The sequence below is a fragment of the Mauremys mutica genome, chromosome 16 (genome assembly GCF_020497125.1).
Source record: "Mauremys mutica isolate MM-2020 ecotype Southern chromosome 16, ASM2049712v1, whole genome shotgun sequence".
Lineage (NCBI taxonomy): Eukaryota > Metazoa > Chordata > Testudines > Geoemydidae > Mauremys > Mauremys mutica.
Window position 1 is genome coordinate 14450580 of NC_059087.1, and position 22762 is coordinate 14473341.

At 44.3% G+C, this 22762-nt stretch overlaps 1 protein-coding gene across 2 annotated transcripts in view; it reads right to left on the reverse strand.

The window, feature by feature from the left end:
• Positions 1-22762, reverse strand: part of GALNT9 (polypeptide N-acetylgalactosaminyltransferase 9) — a 684555-nt gene that overhangs the window by 340428 nt on the left and 321365 nt on the right. The gene's annotated exons all lie outside the window — the stretch shown is intronic.

The window sequence follows — 22762 nt, forward strand, 5'->3', positions numbered from 1 at the left end:
ACCTGAATGTGTTAAAATTAATTAGTAGAAAACTGGCTGATTCCCTAAGGTACATCCTGGAGTAATACAACAAACACAATAATACTGACAGTCATTGGTAAAAGGCTAATCCATCCCTCAGTGCTCCTTAATTAGCAACTATAGGAGACCCTCTTAATTGGCATCTGATAGTTGATTAGAACAGACAAATTAACTGTCACTCAACCTTTGATTGGCAGTCAACTTTGTTTCCTGTTAACTCCAACAGACCCTCTGAAGATCATGTCTGAAGACCAGGCTAAATTACCAGCTGCTTGTCTCAGTTTAGTTTGGCACCCTAAAGAATTTTATCATGATTTTAGTGCTGATGTTGCATTGCGATGTTGCATTGCAATGCTGCATATGCTCTACTGATTGCTCAATATGGTTTATATTAATACAAGTAGCAGGCTGTCACTGTTCAGAGAGTAGGTAGTTACAAGGAGTGCACTGGTTATTTTATAACGGGAATCGTTTATTATTGAGCAAGAGTGTTCACCAAGCGCTATAAAATCAATGTATAATTTTTTTGCACTTTATTTGGACTGAAAAATGATTTTGCTTGGCATTGTTTTCTGAGGAGAACTCTTAGAAAGAAATGCGGGGGGGAGGAAGGGGAGAGAAAGCTTTTAGGATTGTAGTTTGGTCAGCAATCCACTCTGGAAACCAAGATTAAAGATGACAGTTGGTAGATGATTATGTCATGGTTAAGTTGCTTTACGGACCCAAAGCCAGTGTAGGGTCAGGCATTCCGGCCCGAAAGAAAAGCATCAAAAGGTTAATGAAGAAATGTGCTCTGATGGGGGTCTAAGCCGACCATGAATATGTTTAGATTGAAAATTAGAAAAAAGTTGCTAACCATCAGAGGAGCGAGATTCTGGAGCAGCCTCCCAGTAGGAGCAGTGGGGACAAAGAGCCTAACTCATTTTAAGTATCAGAGGGGTAGCCGTGTTAGTCTGGATCTGTAAAAGCAGCAAAGAATCCTGTGGCACCTTATAGACTAACAGACGTTTTGCAGCATGAGCTTTCGTGGGTGAATACCCACTTCTTCGGATGCAAGTAGTGGAAATTTCCAGGGGCAGGTATATATATGCAAGCAAGAAGCAAGCTAGAGATACACCAGCGACACCATCACAGGACCTAACCAGATCAGCCACACCATCACTGGTTCATTCACCTGCACATCCACCAATGTAATATACGCCATCATATGCCAGCAATGCCCCTCTGCTATGTACATCGGCCAAACTGGACAGTCTCTAAGGAAAAGGATAAATGGACACAAATCAGATATTAAGAATGGCAATATACAAAAACCTGTAGGAGAACACTTCAACCTCCCTGGCCACACAATAGCAGATCTTAAGGTGGCCATCCTGCAGCAAAAAAACTTCAGGACCAGACTTCAAAGAGAAACTGCTGAGCTTCAGTTCATCTGCAAATTTGACACCATCAGTTCAGGATTAAACAAAGACTGTGAATGGCTTGCCAACTACAGAACCAGTTTCTCCTCTCTTGGTTTTCACTCAACTGCTAGAACAGGGCCTCATCCTCCCTGACTGAACTAACCTCATTATCACTAGCTTGCTTCTTGCTTGCATATATATACCTGCCCCTGGAAACTTCCACCACTTGCATCCGAAGAAGTGGGTATTCACCCACGAAAGCTCATGCTGCAAAACGTCTGTTAGTCTATAAGGTGCCACAGGATTCTTTGCTGCTTTTACTCATTTTAAGGTGAAGCTTGATCAGGTTACAAATGAGATTATATAACAGGGTTGTCTGCAATGTCAAGGGACCCAGGAGGTCCCTTCCAGTCCTGTCTCTAAAGCCCTGTGTTTTTCACCAATGCAAAATAACACAACAAAAAACTATTAACAGAAAATAAAATGAAAAATCTCACCCCACATGATGCTGGAGGCGTGGCTGAGCCAAACCTGAATGGTGCTGGGATCCCATGCACCAGGGTCGCAATGCCTGGAGTAGGGAGCTGGTCCAGCCCTGTGGGACAAGAGCTACCGCTGCAGGGGGAGGGTGGAGCAGACTCCCACTGCAGGTGCAGGACCTACCCCACCCCCCAAGACCACGGTTTGATGGGGTTGCCTACAATAGCATCTAGCCCATCCATGACTGCTATTAGCAAATATCTCCAACAGCTGGAGATGGGACACTAGAGGGGGAGTTACTACAGAGAATTCTTTCCCAGGTGTCTGGCTAGTGGGTGTCACCCACATGCTCTAACTGAGTGCCATATTCCTACCCCTCACCCCTGGTCAGATCATCAGAGACCCTGTGGGCTTTCTCCACCTTCCTTTGCAGCATGTGGCACGGGTCTCTGGCTGGTTTGAACTAGAGTAACTGGTGAATTCTCTGTAACTGGAAATCTTTAAATCAAGGTTTGTGGACTTCAGTAACTCAGCCAGAGGCTGTGGGCCTGTTACAGGAGCAGGTGGGTGAGATTCTGTGACCTACAATGTGCAGGTGGTCAATTAGATGATCATGATGGTCCCTTCTGGCCTTAAAGTCTAAGAGACTCGGTGGCCTTGTTCTGATGAGGGTTTAAAGGTATGACAACAGATCATGTTAGGTAGCTTGTTCTGACTAGTGTCTCTATAGCTGTAATTATGACATAGTAAACTGTACTTCAGCATGTGCTCAGCTGGTCATGTTAAAACTGAGGCTTCCTGTTTCAGGTGGCTGTTTTTCAGGATGACGAGCCCTACTCTACTCTGGCTTTGGTTCTGTAAAACAACCTGAGCATCTACAAACTGTCAACTTTGCTCTTGGTTTCCAGAGTGTCATGCTGATCAAAACACAATTTTAACAGCTCCCCCAAAGTCCTAGGCTTTAACTCAACCAACAGAGCACCCCTAAAGTTGCTTTGTCTTGACTAGAGTTGATAAAGATGTTAGTTAGAGCAAGCTAGTTAAGGCCACAACTTTAACTCCTATATCACACAGCTCCTATCGGTGCCCACAGAGCGATGAGTCAATCAGCCTGAATAAAATCAAAACCAACTTGAACCTTCACCTGAATCTTGACCCTAAGCTTTTTGGATGTAAGGAAAAAAGTTCTGTTGATTTTACTTTCCATTTCCATGTATTGCTCCCTGTACCTTCAGATTCCAACCAAAAGCAGAAGTACCCCAACGTATTTCCAGCTCAGCAGGAAGTATGAGAGATCTTGCTAGATTGCCCATTCTGGTGTGATTAACAGACCAGTGTTACAGACCCAAGAGTTCCAAAGAGGTAACTTGAATCTCTATAGAACAGAATCTCTAGACCTCGTGTCTGTGTCTGATTTGGTGCTGAGCATGTTCATATATCAACAGATCACCAGACTTTTATATTTGAAGGTTGGACAATGGATCAATTGTTTCTTTCTCTTTGTCATTTCCTCTGTACTGAATTTTACAAGCAAATTGTCGTCTCTCTCAAAGAAGATATTTTAGAATTCTCATGCCCCGCCTGATGCATAGAACTCCTCAAGCCCTCACACAACTTTCCTCCTCCCACAACACGCGCACACTCATGCATTATTCAAGGGTACTGTAAATTATCAAAAGGTTAAAAGCAATGCACGTCTCCACAAAGCAAAGAGACAATGTTATATTGCCAGGACCCAGAAACATTCTTGTTGGTTACAGGCTAGAGAGCAAGCATAAAGCATTAGCTTAGAATTCATTGGGAGTAAGTGAAACAGCCTAGTGTTCACAACCAGTTGTTTTCAAGGATTTGCAATTCATCTCTTAAAACATGTTCCTCGAGGTACATTTCCTTGGGCTGACAGAGTTTGCTAATAGGTACAGAACTTAAAGTACGGAGCAGCTCAACTTCAGCAATTGTTTTAATCCAGCTGATAATTATAGGGGACTTACTCCAAACTCAGGATGTTTGGTAGGGAATTGAGCACGTATACAGAGTCTGGTATTTGTAAGATGTGTAGTGTGTATAATTTGATTGGCCTGAAGAATGCTTCGTACTTATGTAGCATTATGAGAGTTATGCTTTGCACACCCCAGGGGGCAGAGGAGTAAACATCATTCATCCCATGAGAGGCTCTGTGAGACTTTCCCAAGTCCCACTCCAAGCCAGTGTGAGAACCAGGATCAAAACCCAGATCTCCCGGTCCCATTCTAATCCATGTGACTGTTTCTCAACCTTTCCCAGTTGGTAACCCCTTGTGCAAAGTCAAAAATATTCATAACCCCATTAAATATATCACTTGTAACAATGATAAATCCATACCATTTTTTTTTCGGGAGGTTGAGAGAAAATGCTTGACTTTGAAGGTTAAGCGTGTTGGGAGTGGGGGGAAGCAAGATTCTTTGCTTTATACTCTAATAATTTTCAATGCCTCACAAACCCTGATTGCCTTTTTGGGGCACCCCCCTGGAGGTCATGCCCCATTGGCTGAGAAATACTGCACTAGGGCAACAAAGGACATGAGACAGGATAAAAACTCTCTGGCTCTCAGTTTCCACATATCAGTTATTATCCCCATTTAACTCTGAAGCGAGAAAAATTAACACACTGTTTCCTAAACAACTAATAAACTCTTTGAATTTTACAATAGTCAAATCATTTAAGGCAAGTGTCGAACTGGGTTGTAACATCAGCTTCCCAACTGGCTACATTTTAGATGACGATGAAAAATAATGCAGCTCTTCCTCTTGTGTAAAGGCATTACTATATTTTAACACTCATTCCACTTCAGCTGATCAGAAGCAATTAGCTTTGTCACTGTGTTGGACAGAGGGATCTATTTGACATCCGTGGCCACTAAACCAGAAGAAAGTGGGGAAACTGCTTTGAAGTTAATAATCTAGAACCGCAGCGAAATCTACTTCAACTGAAGTTTGGTTGGTGGAGGAAAAGATCTAGATATTGAGGAAACCTTCACCCCAGGATGTGGCAACAGACAATATTTTTGTACAAAAATGTAAGTTTTGCAGATCATTTATCACCCAGTGGCTGCCGAGGAAAGGCTGAGATTTCTTATGAAGAATCAGCACAATAGGACCATTTGTTTCCTCCTGCATAGTAGAATAGAAACAATTGTTGGAATAATGTCAGTGCCTGATATTTTGAATGCCCTATGTGGCATGCAATTTTTTCAGATTCTCTATAAAACACACACACAAAAGGTTGGTGAGTGGTAATGGATGAAAGGGCTGGAAGTTGATATTGATTTGGATAAGCCCAACAGCTTTTTTCCCGCTTCTCCAGTCCTGAGAGGCCCCGTCTGGCAGTCTCTGAGCAAGTTCCAACGTGCTGTTCAAGTCAAACCTAGCATGCCTCTAGGCTTCTCTGATGGGAAGTATCTTAAATGGATTATATTCCTCGGGAAAGAATCTAACAAGCATTCAGTAGAGTTTGATGCACCAATAGTGGGATTGCCAAAGGTACAAGGGCCCTCTGGAGGGTCAGGAAAAGAGGTTTGGTTCACAGAGGAGGCAGGGGGCAGGGCAGACTTTCTTATTTTAAGCAGCAGCTTTAACTTCCTTGCTCAGGCCCATAGCAGACTATATATCTGCTGCCTGGGAAAGGGCCCATAGCACAGGAAGGTGGATTGGGCATTGGTCTTTGCCAATAGGCATCATGAGAATCCATGGGGAGGGGGCTGACTGACTATTGCTATTTTCTGCTTTAATCGTGGGAGTCCCTGGGAGATAGTTCGGCCAGTGAGCCCAGCCCATAGAGGAGGATGAGCATGAGTCAGCTGAACTACATCTCCCATGAGGCACTGTGGCAGCATATTCATATACAATATTTTAGTTTTCAGGCACTCATTTTTTTCTATGGGGAAAAATATCAACATTTTCCCACAGAAAGCAAACCCTTTGTGAAAGCGTTCATGTAATCGAATACCTCCATTTTGTGACAAGAAACAGTTTTGATCATGAAGGGGGAAAAACAAATATTTCCCACAGCTGATGATCTCGAGCTAATATGTACCTGGTTGCTGTTGCGATTATTGCAATTCAGGACACCTGGGAAGGAAGCCACATTTGAAAAAGCTCCATTTGACACGGAGTACAGCAAGCCTGTCTGCTGAACAGCACATGTTTTTCCCTGTGAGCACATCCAGCCAGGGTGCTGCTCTTTGCACGGCTTCACTGAATACAGAGTCCAGTGCAATTGTAATCGCCACCACTCAATGGGCCATGGACAAAGGCTGATCAGCCTAGTATGACCTTCGCTTGCTGAGGTGTGTCTTTTACATCAGGGAGTAGAGATTCATGCTTTATAGATGCAGAGATCCCAACTCTGACCCCTGCTGCTGAAGACTTACCCAGGGGTGCTGCATTACACAAAGCCTCTCTCCTGATACTCAAAGTCTTCCATGGGTCTGGACCAAACTAGCTGAGACATTTGCTTCTCTCCTCCACGATCTCTATGTACCACCAGAACAAGGGAACCATCAACCTTTATGGGGAGGCTTGTATGTTCAGGAGATGGGATTATTTCAGCAACTGGGCCACAGCCCAGACAGCTACCATTCCTGCAAGACCCTGGGCCTCACCAGATCCAAGTGTAAAAGTCATTTCATAGAATCATAGAATCTCAGGGTTGGGAGGGACCTCAGGAGGTCATCTAGTCCAACCCCCTGCTCAAAGCAGGACCAAACCCAACTAAATCATCCCAGCCAGGGCTTTGTCAAGCCTGACCTTAAAAACCTCTAAGGAAGGAGATGCCACCACCTCCCTAGGTAACCCATTCCAGTTCTTCAACATGGCTTTCCCCCAGTCATGGCACATGACATGCTAATGAAACATTACAATTAAACAAACCATTCTTCAAAGCTGGGGCTGTGGGAGTGTTGGGAAACAAAGACACAGATAATGCTGTTTCCTTGGTTCACATTTGTAAGGCTCTCAGATACTACACTGATGGGTGAAGGGTACCTATATACATAGCTAGAACCATGTGCAATTTATACATGTATTCAGCACACAGGTAACTGTACTAGGAACCTGCCAAATCCATGTTTATCAATACTGTATCTGTAATAAGACGGATTAATCAACTTTTACATATAATGATCCGTAGTAAAGATCTCTCAAAGGTTGTGTAGATGCTCAGAATGCTTCTAAGCTGAAGACAATGGTGAAATTCTGAGGGACCACAGTAGGCCAATGATGACCTCATTAGAGATTCCCAGCTTCCAATTTTACTTTCTTGGCCTCCATACATTCAAATTTTTTCCCCTTTTTTTGGGGTGGGCCTGGGGGAGAGGAGAGGAAAATAGGATTTGGATGGTATGTACAGTGGGTCCCAGTCTGACCCTAGAAAAGTAATCATGGGATTGGAGCAAACAGAATTTACGTTTTATATTTTTGGTGTCTGGTATTTGTATTAGTGTTTATGTTTTCTACAGGCTTTTAAAATGCCTCAGGGAACCATTTATGAGTCAAAATGACCCACAATCTTGCCTTCTCGTGATATTTCAATATGAATGCGTTGAAGATTAACCACGGGAAGACCAGAAATAATTCCCTAAATAGTCCTTAAGACTCTAAAAATAAAACCCATTGAAAAGACAAATACAAATAGTGGGGTATTATTCAGATAAGACTGACTATTGCTATTTTCTGCTTTAATCAGGCTCCGCAGGGACCAGAATGCACAGCCGTAACATTAATTAACAATAAACAATCACAGCCCTTGCATGGTACTACACAACTTCAAAGCATTATACAAATATTCATTTCTGAATCCACCAGAGACCCTGTGTAGTAGGTGGCATTTGCAATTATTATTAACCCCATCTCTAGATCCAGAACCGGTCAAAATTCAGAATTTCCATCTCATGCGGAACGCCAATATTTCTTCCCTCCCTCAAATCAAAACCAAAAATAAATAAATTAAACCATTTTAAAATTAAAATTTCCTGAGAAATAAAACTTTTGAACAAATTTTATTTCAAGTCAACTGAAGTTTGGATGAAATTGAAACATTTTGTTATAAGGTTAAAATTATACAATCAATTTTTTTAGACGTTGTTACATAAAATTTTGAAATCAAAAGTACTTTCTAGATGAACATTCAAAAATATTCCATTTCAACCTTATCAAAAGGCTTCTTATCAGTTTTTTCTTCAAAATGAAATTTCATCACAATCACATTCCCATGGAAACGTCTGATTTGGCCAAACTGTTTTTTTTTCCCCCCAGTGGAAAAATGTTCAGTATGAAAAATTTTGACTAATTCGACCCATTTTCAAAGGAGCTAGAAGACAAAGAGGCTAGGTGGGCTGCCCGAGATCACTCAGTGAATCCATGCCAGAGCTGAGGTTAGAACACAATAGTGCTTATTCCAAAGACCAGGCTGTGGACCACGTCAGGGTGCTAAGGACAATTCATTTAAAGTCCAGTAAAGTGAATTCAAATATCGTTTCCCTAGCTTCAGTACCAGAAATGCAAAGTTCAGACAGACTGCAGTAATTAGCAATTCTGCTTCCCCAGCACAGAGACATGATAATTGTCAATAAATATAATTGTCACAAAAAGAAGTTTAACTGGAACTATCCAGCTACACTGAGGGATTCTTCCTTTCCTAGGGAATTCCTTTTCTCTAAGCCATTTTCCTAGGTATGATTGTTTTGCTGTGATTAGCGTCAGGCTCCATTCAGGTCTCAGATGTAGATTTAAACTTACTAAACACTACAAAAAAAAATTAGCATGTTTTAATTATGCCCCCATCAAACGCAGCCACAAAGGCTTGAACTCACAGCTCAGCCCCCGTGCCTCAAGAGTAAATGTAACCCCTCAGGCAAAGCATTTACTTAGTTGAATAACCCTGATTGGCGGGAAACTGGTGTCGCAAGAAAAATTAAGAGCCCCTGTACTTCTAGAACATTTGAAATGATCAGGAGAAAGCAATCAGAAGGCATCAGCAGAGCTGCCTATTCTTAGCCCATTATTAAAAAAAAACGTATACAAGCAAATGCCACATGAGCAGAGTAGATAAAGCATGAGTGGGCAGGATTAATAGAAAACAAAACAGTAATGGGACTAGCTGTCATGTTTTCCTGTTTGGTTTTTGTTTTAAATCTCCCAGCAATTTTCAGTTGAGTCACTGCTTGGAGCAAGTGACCACCTACAAAACCCAAACAAAACACTCCCAGATGACACCTGCTCCACTCTCCTTGAGTAATGAAGCTATTTCTGAGTTCTTTGAAGATAAGGCAACTTTTGCTTCTGAGGAATAAAGAAGAGGGGTTTCTATTATACCTATGGATCAGCGAGAGAACAAAAGCAGAAAACTGCAGTGCAGCAGTGGCACAACATTGTGCACAATACGTTTCACAGATGCTGTGCTTCTTTTTCAATTAGCGGGATTTCAGGGGCAGCCCCTAGAGACGAGGCAGCTCCCTCATGGGAATTCGTTCATTTTATAGGTAAAAAGAGCAGAACACTGGGAGCAGCGTAGGTAGCTGAACCGTGGCAACTGCAGTTAGCGAGTATGTGCGTGACTGACGGTATGGGGTGCTCAGCAAACCGTTCTTTAAGATTGCTTGGCATGAGCTTTGCATCCTTGAGTTTTGCTTTGGGTTCTAATGAAATCGAAAGTTTCAAAGCCAAACTCAGATGAAACTTCTGAGCTTTGCATGATTCCAACTCAGACTCAGAAGTTGGACTCTTTCCCCTATTAACAGACCCACACGCACCACCCTTCATCTCTTCTGAAGTGGGAATGGCAAGGGCCTGAAAAGCAATTGAAAAAAACGTGTGGTTCCTCCCCCACTCCCAGTTTCTCAACCTGCACAGATTGTCCGGGGTGGGGGGTTGGGTGTAGCTTTTTTTTAAACAGGTGGTTGGGATTTTATTTAGGACACTCACTAGACCCACTCTGCTATCAGTGACCATCCTCAAACATCTGCCCTCCAGATGCAGAGGTACAGATATTTCTGAATGTGGGGGTTAAAGTGTTTTGCCTTTATCTACATGAGGCAATGATATTACGACGTCACTGATATAGACTGGCTGTCATATTAAGCAGCATCACCTCCTGGAGGCTGTCCGGTATTTCTGGAAATTAAGTAGTGCCATTAACACTTCCCTCCCATTTTTGATGGAAATGAAAGGAAACTGACCTCAAGAAACCATTCATAAATCAGCCAGAGAGGGGTTTAGTGAAGTCTTTGTTCTTCTTAGGAGATCTGACACAAGCAGAGACAACACTCCCACTCATGCCTTCCAATTAATTTTTTGAACAGCTGCTAGGACCCCTGATGTTTTCATAAAGCTTGTAAAATGTAATCCTTCCCTCCCCCTACACACAATAGTGGAATAATCTCTCCAATTAGGGCTAGATTCTGCAACCCTTACTCGTGTTGAATAGTCCCATTGACCAATTGAGGAATAAGACATTACTCAACACACAAGCAGGTGTGACAGCATCTCACCCTTAAATGGGATAAATATACCTCTCTCATTATCCCCATAGTTGTGCCCACGTTTCCAATCCTATTAGATGAATTCAATCACTATGGCTTTCCTGTGATGGATAAATTACAGGATTTGACTGTTACCTACAGCACAGGAATAAAGACTGTCATCTGACTCCAAACAGACTGATTACAAGAGAAGAACTATTAACATTGAGCTTTGAGGTTGAGCTCCAGCACCTCTCTCTTACACAGACATCCTTCCAAAGTGACACGGTGACACAGTAGATGGGGACAGATTGTTCAGAGGTACCAAAGAGGGGAAGAGAACTGAATTCCCTGTCACTCAGCGGGAATTAGTCTAATAAAATGACAAGGAAAAAAATAACCCTGTGTATCGCAACAAATGTGGTTAGACTGAACTCCGTAAGGAGAGCATGAACACCAATGCTGACTGTTTCCTCAGCTTGTGTGGCAAACACCTACTAACACCTCCTTTTCTAGTGTATGGTTTATACTTTTTAAAGACACAAGCATCATACCCTCCAAGAGGCATGTACGAGGGCAGCCATCTTGGCCAACACACCAGGAAGTGACCGGGTGACCTCCACAACTGAAACGTGAGCTGCTCCAGCTTGGGCTAACAAGCCGGACTCCCTTGCTGGGGCTGCAACAGATTCATATTCCCTGTAGATCGAACACAGAGGGGGATCTGGAACAACTCCTCAGTGGGTTACACATATCAGACAAACGCATTCCGAGCTGGTTTTTGAGCAGCACGTGAGATCAGATGCAAACAAAGTACAGTCACCCCACTTTAAAATCCCCTTGATTCATATTGCCAGCGCAGTGCGATAGTGGTAAAAGTAGACTGAAAACCAGAGGGGGAGATCTCACTGCCCCATCCAAGGAAGAGGGGGTGCTATCAGGCTGCACGTCTTTCCCAAGCCAGGGAAGAGTGGGGGAGCTTTCCTCTGTGTTTAGAAACAGAGGGGGAACTGTGCTCTTCCTACAACCAATCCCATTTATTTTAAACTCGGCAGCTGAGTCAACACTGGTCTCGCCCTCTCACCCAGTCAAGTCCCAGCTGTGCACGCACAGCCAGTGGTTTCATCTTTGAATCAGGTCACCAACAGTAGCAGCTTTACAAAATCACAGATATTGCATCCAAGAACATAACGCACAGGCAGGGGCGCTGGATCACAGCAATCTGGTGTTCACTAGGTTCTCTGCTAGATGATGGCAAGGAGACAGACTGAACATCTAGGCCTTTGCACACACTTAAAAGAATGATCTATTGTCTTTTTGCCACTTCCAGCCTCTCTTACCCCTCCCTGTCCCTCCCAGGGCATGGCAGGAAGGTACTGTTCAAAAAGGGCCAGATCGTCAAGTCTTAACTCAGTTCAGACCTGGGTCCATGGATACAACACCACTGAAATCAGCTGGATTGATCCCTCTTACCCCAGGGGTTCTCTTCCATCCCAGGTCCAAGGGCTTCTCCAGGTGAGAACTCTGGGACTGTGCCCGCGGCAGCTCAAAATCTGCTCAGAACTAGAGGCAGTCACAGCTGATCGGTGCAGTTCAGACAGTGAGCTGGCCCAGCCGGGGAGGGAGCACAAGTAGGACACTAAGTGGATGAGCCTTTCTGCCAGCATCAGGACTCCCAAGGAGCCCTAACCACATGTTTTAAAGCTGCCTTGAACTGAAAGAATCCCTGGTGAGGGCATGTGTTGTCTTCCTCTTCTAGTCCATTGACTCTGCTGATGCAGACAGGTGCAATTTCCAACCATCTGTGCTGTGGGATTGGTATCAACTTCCTGGTCTTCAGTTGGCCTGTGGTGCTTAAATAAATGTTTGCAAATACAAGAGCTGCTCAGCATGGCTTGATAAGAGCCATGAAGACGTATGATGATTTGAGAACTCGCACCCTGGCAAGAAACAACACCAAAAGGAAATCACCAGGGAGCAGACAGGGTCACCCCACATTGTTCTTCAGTCCCTGTCATCATGTTTGGCTCATCTTGCATATATCAGCTACAGCAACACAATTCCCCCGAGCTTGGGCGCTCTCAGAAGTGGAGAAACTCCAGCAGCTCCTTCTTGCATTGCTACAGCAGTTACAGTACTTAGGCACACCGGGCTGAGGCTTGGACTGTGCTGGCTCTCTTCCAGCGCTCTCCAGTGAAGCAAACCCAGCCCTATACCCTTCATTTGCTTTTTATTTGAGATTTAATTACATTCAGTTCATCGCCAAAGTCCCTAGCAGCCCCAGTTTGTGTTTCCAAAAGGACCTGCCCTGAAAACGCAGACACCACCTTATCGTCATCACCACCACCACCATCACCAGCCAGATGGATCGGGCAGAGAGTTGCAGAGCTCTACACAACAGGGAAATCAAAGCCAATGTGTCTCAGAATGTAGAAGCAAGTAAAAAAGAATCCTTGAGTTGGAGTCAACGTTTCATTACCTGGCAGAACCTCTTCCTACAAGCCTCAGCTCCCATTGAAAGCACCTTCCAGCAATTAGCTTTACTGGAGCAGGATTTACCACATGAGCCATAGTCAAGGAATGCAATCTGAAAGGTGCCTCTGGGGCAGCGGTGGGGTAGCATTAGCGTACCCTGCAAGAGAAGGGTGAAGCAGGAAAAGTGACTAACTGCAAAGTGGAAAATGTCAACTTTAGGGCTAGATTGTAATTTTACACATCCCCTGAGTTAGAAGTTGCACTTGGCTGTGCCCCTCCAACAGCTGGTGAAAGATGTTTGACTGCAAGTCACAATCCCTTCCCTGGCTTCCCTCTGGCTCTAGGGTGGGGGATAGCAGTCTTCTATTGGTCTGCACCAACAGCCGATTATATCCTCTTCCATGCAGCTCAGCTGTGCTGGCTGGTGCATTGTGAGGACAGAGCCAAGGCACTTATCCTTTATCCACACATGCAGGGGGTTGGGAGAAGTTTTGGCCTCACAAAGGACCCTCCCCAACACACTGTGCCTCTGTACTCCTCTTCATGGTGTCATATGGACAAGTTATAACCCAGCTTCTAAAACGACATCCTCCTGTTTATTGTCAGCCCCCCACTGTATGTAATTTGACTCCCTCTCCCTGCTTCTGAATTTGGTCCATAAGTGGTTGAGTTTCTTACTGGGAAAATGCATCAAGTTAAAACACATAAGTTACCTAATGTGCTGTTCAATATGAAGGACAAGGGTAGCCAGGCCTGAGAACATGTTAGAGGGTCCTGGTTACTGCTGGTCGAGTTCCCTCACAGAGTACAGGCTGGAAGGTGTAATAATGTGACACCAGTTCAGCCTTCCTTAGTTTCACTTCGACACATGCACGAATTTGACCCAGGAAGTCTTGTCTGATTCTGAGAGAAAGTGGCAAGGAAATTAGGAAAGGAGTTTTCTTCTGAACAATTCGTAGATTCCAAAGCCAGATGGGATCTGGCTAACACAGGCCAGAGAACTTCCCCAAATTCATCTCAAGGATTCACGATGTGCATTCTCATACCACCAAACACTGACACAGGTGGGGCTTTTTATCTTTATTTGCAGCTCGAGTCATGGAGCAGGACTCCATCATGCCCGGCCCTGACAAAAATTCAGAACAAAGACTATCCCCACCCAAAGAGCTTACAATCCAAGTATGCATGGACAATGATAAGTTTATTTATAGGGTCAAATATTTAAAATTTTTAAGAGTCACAAAAAGAGTTTGTGTTGTGATTGCCCTTTTGTTAGAGAGAGAGAAGACAAAGTTTGGTCCATTTCTAACACACTGGATTAGCCAGCTCTCAGTTAAGACGGAACATATCCCATAAGGATGAATTAATTCCATGCTCTCCAAATCCAGCAATGTTGAACAGATTTGTCAGGAAGAGACAATTCAGAGCGGTGCACGATCTTAAATCAACCTGCATTACAAAGGGGCCCCAGACGCTGTGCTCCCCTTTAATTGGCCACTTTTCCTCAGCTGTGCTATCATTGATTGTGTCATATTTTATTACTGTGGAGACAGCGCTCAGAAAATATGGTGTCACAAGAGAATGGCCAGTTTTCTCTGGCCTTGTTACATTTCTATTGAAAATCTTTACACATTTCTCTAGGGGGAGAAAGCTCAGTTTAATTATGGATTTTTTAAAATTGTTTTGTCTCGATATGAACACGGGGAACAAAGAGCAGCACATTTTTACAGTAAGGTTGCAGGGTAAAATGACACTAACATACAGAGGATAGTAGGCAAACACTTGACGATTGTTTCAGTGAAGGAAAAAAAAAGAAAAGGCTATTACTATTTACCTCCTTCAGAGGCTTCCACCCAGAACTGCAGTGAGCTAGATGGCAGTACAAAAGAAAGATTTGGGCAATTGGTCATGGCACTTATCTACCTAAAAAACTAGGTTATCGTTTTAGACTGTAGGTCCACAGGGTTTCTAACACTCTTGTTCTGATTTCCATAGCCATGGATTTTGTGATTACAGCTCTGTTCTGGAGAGGTGCATTTAGCTGGCAAATGGAGACAGCTTTTCTGGTCAGTTGAGACACAGCGGGAATTCCAGTGAGAACGCCTATTGTGTTTTCAACTCTGGTCTTCCATTTATGACTTTGCCATTGGGTAAACATAGTATACAGACACAGTATAATCCTGCACAGGCAGCTCTTCAATATATTTGCCAGTCTAAGCAGTGAGGCTTTGACTCCCGGCTCAAGATGGAAGAGGGAGCTCCCAGAGTTGATGAACCTCACCACACAGGCTCAGTGCTTCTGCGGGAGCTTGCTTGACAGCTGCTGATGCACCTTTTATTAGGTGCAACTCGATCTCCCTCTCCGTGGTGGTGCCCCAGAGAGTCTAGTGCTGCTGTCACGCCTGGTTACAAAGAGGAGAAAGTTTCTTTATCCCCTCTGTGGGAAAGGACGGGGCACAATGAGCTCCCAGAGTTTTAGCATGTGCCAAATTGGTATCCACTGTAATGTGATAGATTCAGTAGCTGGGTGGTATTGAGAGATGAGTCGTCTCAGCACAGGGTGCTCTCAGCTCTGATCCTGCCTCTGATCGAGTCCCTACCTTACACAGTTTCCCCATCTGCAAATTCAGAAATCACCATGACCTCCCAGGGCTAGTGCCTGGATTACACAGCCAACGGGCCAAATTCAGACCTGACCCCTGGTTTTGTCCCAGCGTCTGTGAAATGCTGCGGAGGGGAAGGGCATCATGTTAGTACCGAGAGTTCTAATCTACTCAAAAGAAAATGGACTTCCTCAAAACCACCGAGCGCCAGTCTTACGTACATCATACGGTGCAGTGTTTCCATAAAACGTGGCAGGGTGATACGGGGGAAGAATGAAAATGATTTGGGTGGGAATTTTCAAAGGAGCCTACAGGACAGAGGAACCCCAATTCCATTTACTTTAGATGCGAGTTGGGCGCCTGCACACGCCTTTGAAAATCCAGGCCTTGGCTTTGACCGGACTCCAAATGGGCTCACAAGCAGTGACGGTCACTCCGTAGGAACTGGCGCTGATGTCAGGTCAGACATTCAGAAGAAGTCGCAACTACAGCGGATTTCCCAAGGATGCTCCCTTCAGTCAGGTAATCCTCTGCCTCCCCCACTAATGGTACCTCTTTGTTGCCCTGTTTATCTGCGTCTCCCACCACAATTTCCAGGCCTTTCTCAATGTCGATCCCTGTGCGTGGATCTCCTTCCCAGCACCGATCCAGATCGCCTTTCTGCTGGGACGCAGTGAGAAGTGAGTCAATAATTACATGTGTCAATTGCGCAGACAAAACAAACTTGATCTACCATGAAATAGATCCAACCCAGACTGAAGTCAATAAAAAGCCTATCTAACTAGCACACTTATGTGGCCCCCATCACTGTACTATGTGAGCACCTCACAACATTTAATGTACTGATTCTCACAACCTTCTGTGAGGTGGGGAAGTATTATCTCCAGGGGGCACTGAGATACAGAGAGACTAAGTGACTTGCCCAGGTTCACACAGGAAGTTTGTGGGACAGCAGGAATTGAATCCAGATCTCCCAGAGCCCAGGCTAATTACTCTAACCACTGAACCATCCTTCCTCCTTCCATTCACTTCAATGGGTTGTTTCAAACCCAAAGTGAATAATCCCCATGAGCTGGTTGCTATCAGCGGCTAGAGAAAGTTGTTCCCTATTTGTTGCTTCATGTCTGAAATGATAGTGCAAGTCCTTCGAGGCAGGGACCATCTCTTTATCTGTACTGTAAAAGGCATCCAACACACCTTTGGGCACAATCAAACAACAATAATAATCCATGTCCACGTTTACAGATTTACATAGTCTGCGAGTGCAATGGGCAGAATTTAAAGAAACAGTGAGAATGCACCCTCAGAAATCCAGTATTTGTCATAAGGAGTTGGAAGTAAGTGTTGATTGCTTCCTTTTTTAGAGAAGCTTTTCACGGTTTCCCTAACATGGATTTTTAAAACCATTTCTCCACCACATAACCACCACCCCCCGCCCTCCCATTTTGTAAATCCGGGGTTCTCATCTGGCATGCTAATTGATTTTAAAATACTGGAAAATTATCACATCTTATTACTGTAAGATCCACTTCTCTGGGATGTTATAGTACCCACCGTATAGATAGCCTGGGTATATCGGAATGAGATCAGTTTGCTTTGCAATGTGTTCAGGGCACAGATATTTTTGTTTATCAAACATTTAGGGGCAAAGTGGCTTCTGGAAAGGACTGCACAGCCTGATCGTTAGACCGACAATGCAACTACCCCCTGTTGTATTCCTGTTCTTATGATATGCCCCCATTGTGGAATCTGAGCACCAATCAAGCCCTTAGCTTTGGGGCCTTACACAAACCAAGTTTAGTTTCATAGATGTTAGTACAATTCAGTGTGTCAAAGAAGTCCCTGCCTGGCATTGTCAGGGCAGCTTTGATATTAGTTTTCACCTGAACACCTGCCGGAGCTGCTGTTTTGTTAATGCCATTCTCAGCAGCACAGCCTCTCGAAATCACACTTCCTTCCAGATGTGATGCTGCAGCAATAGAAATACTGATTAGCTCCCTCTGTCATCTCATCCATAGGAGGGAGCGCCTGTGGGTACTGCTGTGGTACCAGGGAATAACGAGTAAGGGCTAATCGAAAGACTTTCACTGACTTCAGTGAGAGCAGGACTGAGACTCAGCTGCTCATTTTTAATCTCTTTATCTCTACTGTCCAGTATTCTGAAGGCCTGTGAGGCAGGAGACTGCATTCTGATGTCCAGACTCCGGTTCCATGTGACTGCAGGAGTATGCATAATGACTCTGGTAACAAAGGAATTGCTTTTCTACGGTGTAGTCTGTTTGGAGAATAAATTCCCTTGCCTAAGCTCTAAAGCCTTGGCAGGCTAATATATTGACCTGTGTTGTGGCTGCTTCCTGTAGTAATTTCGGTTCTGTGTCTTACAGGGTATTTGCACTTGCCCATATCAAAAACCATAAACTGAAATTGAATTTTCCTGAAAGTCAAGGAGATCAATGGCAACCTCTGAAGCCTTGTCCCTCCCCCACCCCCGCCAGCCAATCTGCACTGAAGGGTTTCCAAGCTTTGTAGTTAAGAGGCTTTCATTGTTGCTAATTCCAGGCCTGTACCGGAGACCACGCTCTGCTCACGGGTGTATTTCACCCTTACGCCAGTGTAATCTAGAACTAACCACATTCAAATCACAGGGTAGGTGTATACCATGGAGGCGATAGGGGCATAACCCTCTAGTGCAGACGCAGCCTGCATTGACAAAAGGGTTAGTGTAGGAACACCACCTCCCTGAATGACAGTAGCTATATTGATGGAAGCATTTTCCTATCAGCATAGCTGCATCTGCACTGGGGAATAGGTCAGCATAGCTATTTCAGCCAGCAGTGTGTGGTTTTCACACCTCTGACGGACACAGCAATGCCAACCAAGCCAAAGGGCGGATGTAAAACTAAGACAGGAGAGACGGGCTGTTAAATATGACTGTTTCCTTAGCAGAATTCCATTCCGCACCTAATTTAGGGTGGGATTTTCTAAAAGTACTCATGCTTGGCCTAACGCTGCTCCTGTTGACCTCCATGGGAGCAGGGCGAGGCCAGCACCAAGTGCTTCTGAAAAGTCCACCATTCCTTCATAAGAAACCAATTATATATCTTTACTTAGGAAGTTGACGTTAAGGCGTGGTGGTAGAAGAGGTGCTGTCACTAGGGAGGGCTTAACAATGGAAATTGTTTCTTTTCTTATTTCTAGAGCACAGCGGGAATGCTTTTTCAGCAGAGACAATTGTCTTCAAGCAGACAGTGAATTTGGAAACGTGTGTGTTTAATACAATAACTTTTGTCAAGCCGAAGGTAATATTTCTCCACTCCCGGGGCAATTAACTGTCGCCAAGAGTTGTGTTCAAAGTGCCAGCTCCTAATGCCACAGACTTATACTGCTGCTTCACACTTGGAACTGCCTGTAAGCCTATAATCTGCAGTCTCTGTTCTATAGCTTAGCATAGCAAAAGCTAAATTGCTTCTCGGAGAGAAATAAAATGGTTGACGCACAGATGGCTTTAATGAAGCCATTTCTCTTAATTTACCAGCATAGCTGAGCCAAGCATCACGAGCACTCCTGACATACCTGCTTTGTAGAAGGGATCTCTGCTCAGATTCTCCTTAGCTATGCTCTTATGACAACTCCCTGGACTGAACGGTCGAGGGGAGCTGCTTGGAACAAAGTTTAGACCATTCTTTCAAAAAGTTAAATCAGTTTTTCCATAAAACCTCTGATTAAAAGAAAGAAACTGGGGAAAACTGGAGCCATGTTTTACCAGTGCTCAGTCCTACTGGATGCCGAACATCCTGGCCCCATTTGTTGTATTGGGTAGCAATGCTCAGCATCGCTGAGCCGAGGGTGAGAAAGCAATGAGTGAACTGTTAATCAAGTGGAACCGGTGATTACACAGTGAACATAAAGGGAAGGGATAAGGAAACCCACCATACTTCCCTTGAAATAAGCCTGGGGTTACTGCAAAGGCACTATAATGCTATGGTTCATTTATTAGTTACACAAAACATTCCCCTGTAACTGGTGTGACCGACTGCACCACTGTAGTCACACCTTACACATATCGTAATAATCTCTATACAAAATATGCCTTGAGGTATCATTTGAAAACTAACTCCTCACTGGTCAATATCACGGTGAATGTATGTAGCAGCACTGTGTGTAACGTTATGAAGTCCACCTGTATGATGTTAAAGGCACATGTTCAAACTCACGTAGCCCCAGTGAAGCAGAACTGGTCAAGCAAGCCCGTCTTAAAGGGATCTATTTACCTCAATTTACATGTAAGCTGCAAACAGAGTCCTTAGACCAGTGGGTGCCAGACGAAGGACCGTGGCGGCGGTGGAGCACCCGCCGAAATTCGGCGGTGACACCTCTCGATGACGTCGCTTGTCGGCAGCAAGTGGCATCATCGAGAGGCATCGCCGCTGAAACATCGCAGAAATTCGGCGGCATTTCGGCGGATGCTCTACCGCTGGCCAGGACGCAGGCACCACGTTGGGGACCCCTGCCTTAGACAGCGAGCAGGGAAGAAAGAAGACAAAGAAAAACTGCATTTCAGTATACACAGGTTAAAAGAAACAGCGTAACACCTCCATGTCTCCTTTCTCTCAGCTGGAAAGAACTTTATCTACAGGTCTCTTTCAGGAAAATGCAGTTCAAAGGGTGACTGAACTCTAGAAGTGAAGGGCAAAAACACCCTAAGTTCTCTCTCTGTCCCTCTTTCTCTTTTCACCTAAGAAAAAGGAAACAGGCGTTGGACTTTGAGAGCAAATCCTTGCCTGAGGGTTTGGTCAGCAATGTACTGAAAACATGTGGCAAGATTTCAGCTTGAACCAAGTCTGATTTGTTAAGTTTAGAAAGAGTTTTCTCTTTATTTTTCTTGTAACCATTTCTGACTTTAATGCCTTAATGCTTGTACTCACTGACAATCCTATCTTCTTTCATTAAATAAACTTGTTTTATTCTTTAAATCAAAACTAATCCAGTGTTGTTGTTAAATTGGGCTGTGTGGTAACTCCATTTAAAAGGAGCAACAAGTTGTTGTATATTGTTCTCTTACAGGAACAACAGACCTTTTTGTTATCTGAATTGTCCAGGAGCGGGCTGGACAGTGCAGTATAAAATGCATTTTGGGGGGGAAATCTGGGACTAGGGGTGTTGAGGCCACCCTGAGGCAACCAAGGCTGGTGGAAGCCAGAGTGTGATTGAAGTGTTGCTGGCAGGAGCTATACGCAGACACTTAGGGTGTGCCCTGCATGCTGCTTTCCTGTTTGTGAGCGGCCCATGTGGGAGCTATAACAACAAAGCATTGTGAGGCACCCCAGGCATCCCTAACTGGTCTGGATTGCACCCCGTAATGTCATAATTGAATACCAAGGACTCCACTGCAAGTCACATTATTACTAATCATGTCTATAACACCCTAAATGTACAATGGAAGATTATTGCCAAAGCAGGACCAGGTCCTTCCCATGCAGGCTTCCACTATCGAATGACAAGCGAACACAACACCAGACAAGGCAAATAGTGAGGCGTGGTCATTCGAACATGGACATTTCCTGGAAAAGGAGGAATTACTTACGTTACTCACATGTGCCCAGATAGCCATGAGTGTAAAGGTCTTTCCTTCTTGTTCTATTTTATATCGACTTCAGGATTTGGGCCTGAGGCTCTTAGGTCTTGGATAAACAATCAATATATGCCAATTTACACCAGCTGGTGATCCAGCCCAGTGACTTCAGTTCAGTGAGCAAAGGATAATGGGTCCCAGAGACTGAAACTCCTATACGGAACCCTCTCCAGATGTGCTAGACTCCTACATAATCCAAGCGTAGGAGTGCAGCATGTATTATCCAAGACTTCGGGGGGATTATTTACATGCACAAAATAAAGCCTGGGCATAAGGGTTTGTAGAATTGGGGTTAAAGCAGCAATATGTAAGGCTGTTAGAAAAATAAACCCCACTGCCACAATACAGCACCTCATTCATTAGCATCTAGAAGCAACGTTAAGCAGGTGTTGAGCTCGGCTTCCCTACTGGATATGAAACTCACTAATTATCAGACCTGTCTCAAGGACTATTAGCACTAATTAGCATTGCAGACCAATTAGACAGAAATTTTAAATTCCACTGAACAACTTTCACTCCGGCTTTTCCCCTGTGCACAGTGTAATTTTTTAAGTCAGTAGCAAGATGGATAGCATGGATTATGGTAGGATTTGATTGCTTTAAAATAACTGTTTTACTTGCACAATCCTTCACCCACCTTTACTTTAACCTTACTTTTAATAAGCACAGTTTTTTCCAGTATTTAATATCCTTGTGGTTACTCCCTCTAGATCACAAGCTCTGTGACCCTTTGCTTGAGCTAGCAGCACCAGCCATCCTCAAGGGGACAGGTATGGAGTAGAACCATGCTGCCGTTCCCTTAGAGTAGTAGCTGCTGTCCCCTAGCACAGCACCTTTGCTGAGCCTCACCCACATGTATACTCTTAATGACTTCTGGGCTTTGTTGTGGCTTATGGGCACTGGTCCAGGGATCCTGGCTCAGTCTCTGCCAACAACGAGGAGAGCATGCCCACCAGTACAGCTTTTAAAAGGAAACAGCACATGCTCCTCTACATGGAACCAAATGACCTCTTAGGGGTCACCAAATAAAATAGGCAGCGGGTTTAAAACAAACAGAAGGAAGTATTTCTTCACACAACACACTGTCAACCTGTGGAACTCTTTGCCAGAGGATGTTGTGAAGACCAAGACCATAACAGGGCGAAAAAAAGAACTACATAAATTCATGGAGGATAGGAACATCAATGGCATTAGTCAGGATGGGCAGGGATGGTATTCCTAGCCTCTGATTGCCAGAAGCTGGGATTAGGCGACAGGGAATGGATCACTTGATGGTTACCTGTTTTGTTCATTCCCTCTGGGGCACCTGGCATTGGCCATTGTCAGAAGACAGGATACTGGGCTAGATGGACCTTTGGTCTGACCCAGGATGGCCATTCTTATGTTCTTATGGCATGACCTCACCTCCTACCTGCCCCCTTTGTGATCACTGGCATTAGCTGACTAGCTATTAGCCATCTGCAGGCCTTGCACTTAGGAGAATGCAATTAAGGTCACTGTATCCTTCATCCCCTCCCCCGGTGGATGGGGACAAAGGAAAGAAGATCCTTTTCATACAACCAAAGGTTAGGCATTATGACTCTTGGATCACATCCACAGATATAAATATTCTCCAATATAGTCCTGCTGTTGCTGAGGCAGGGGAAAAAGCTCC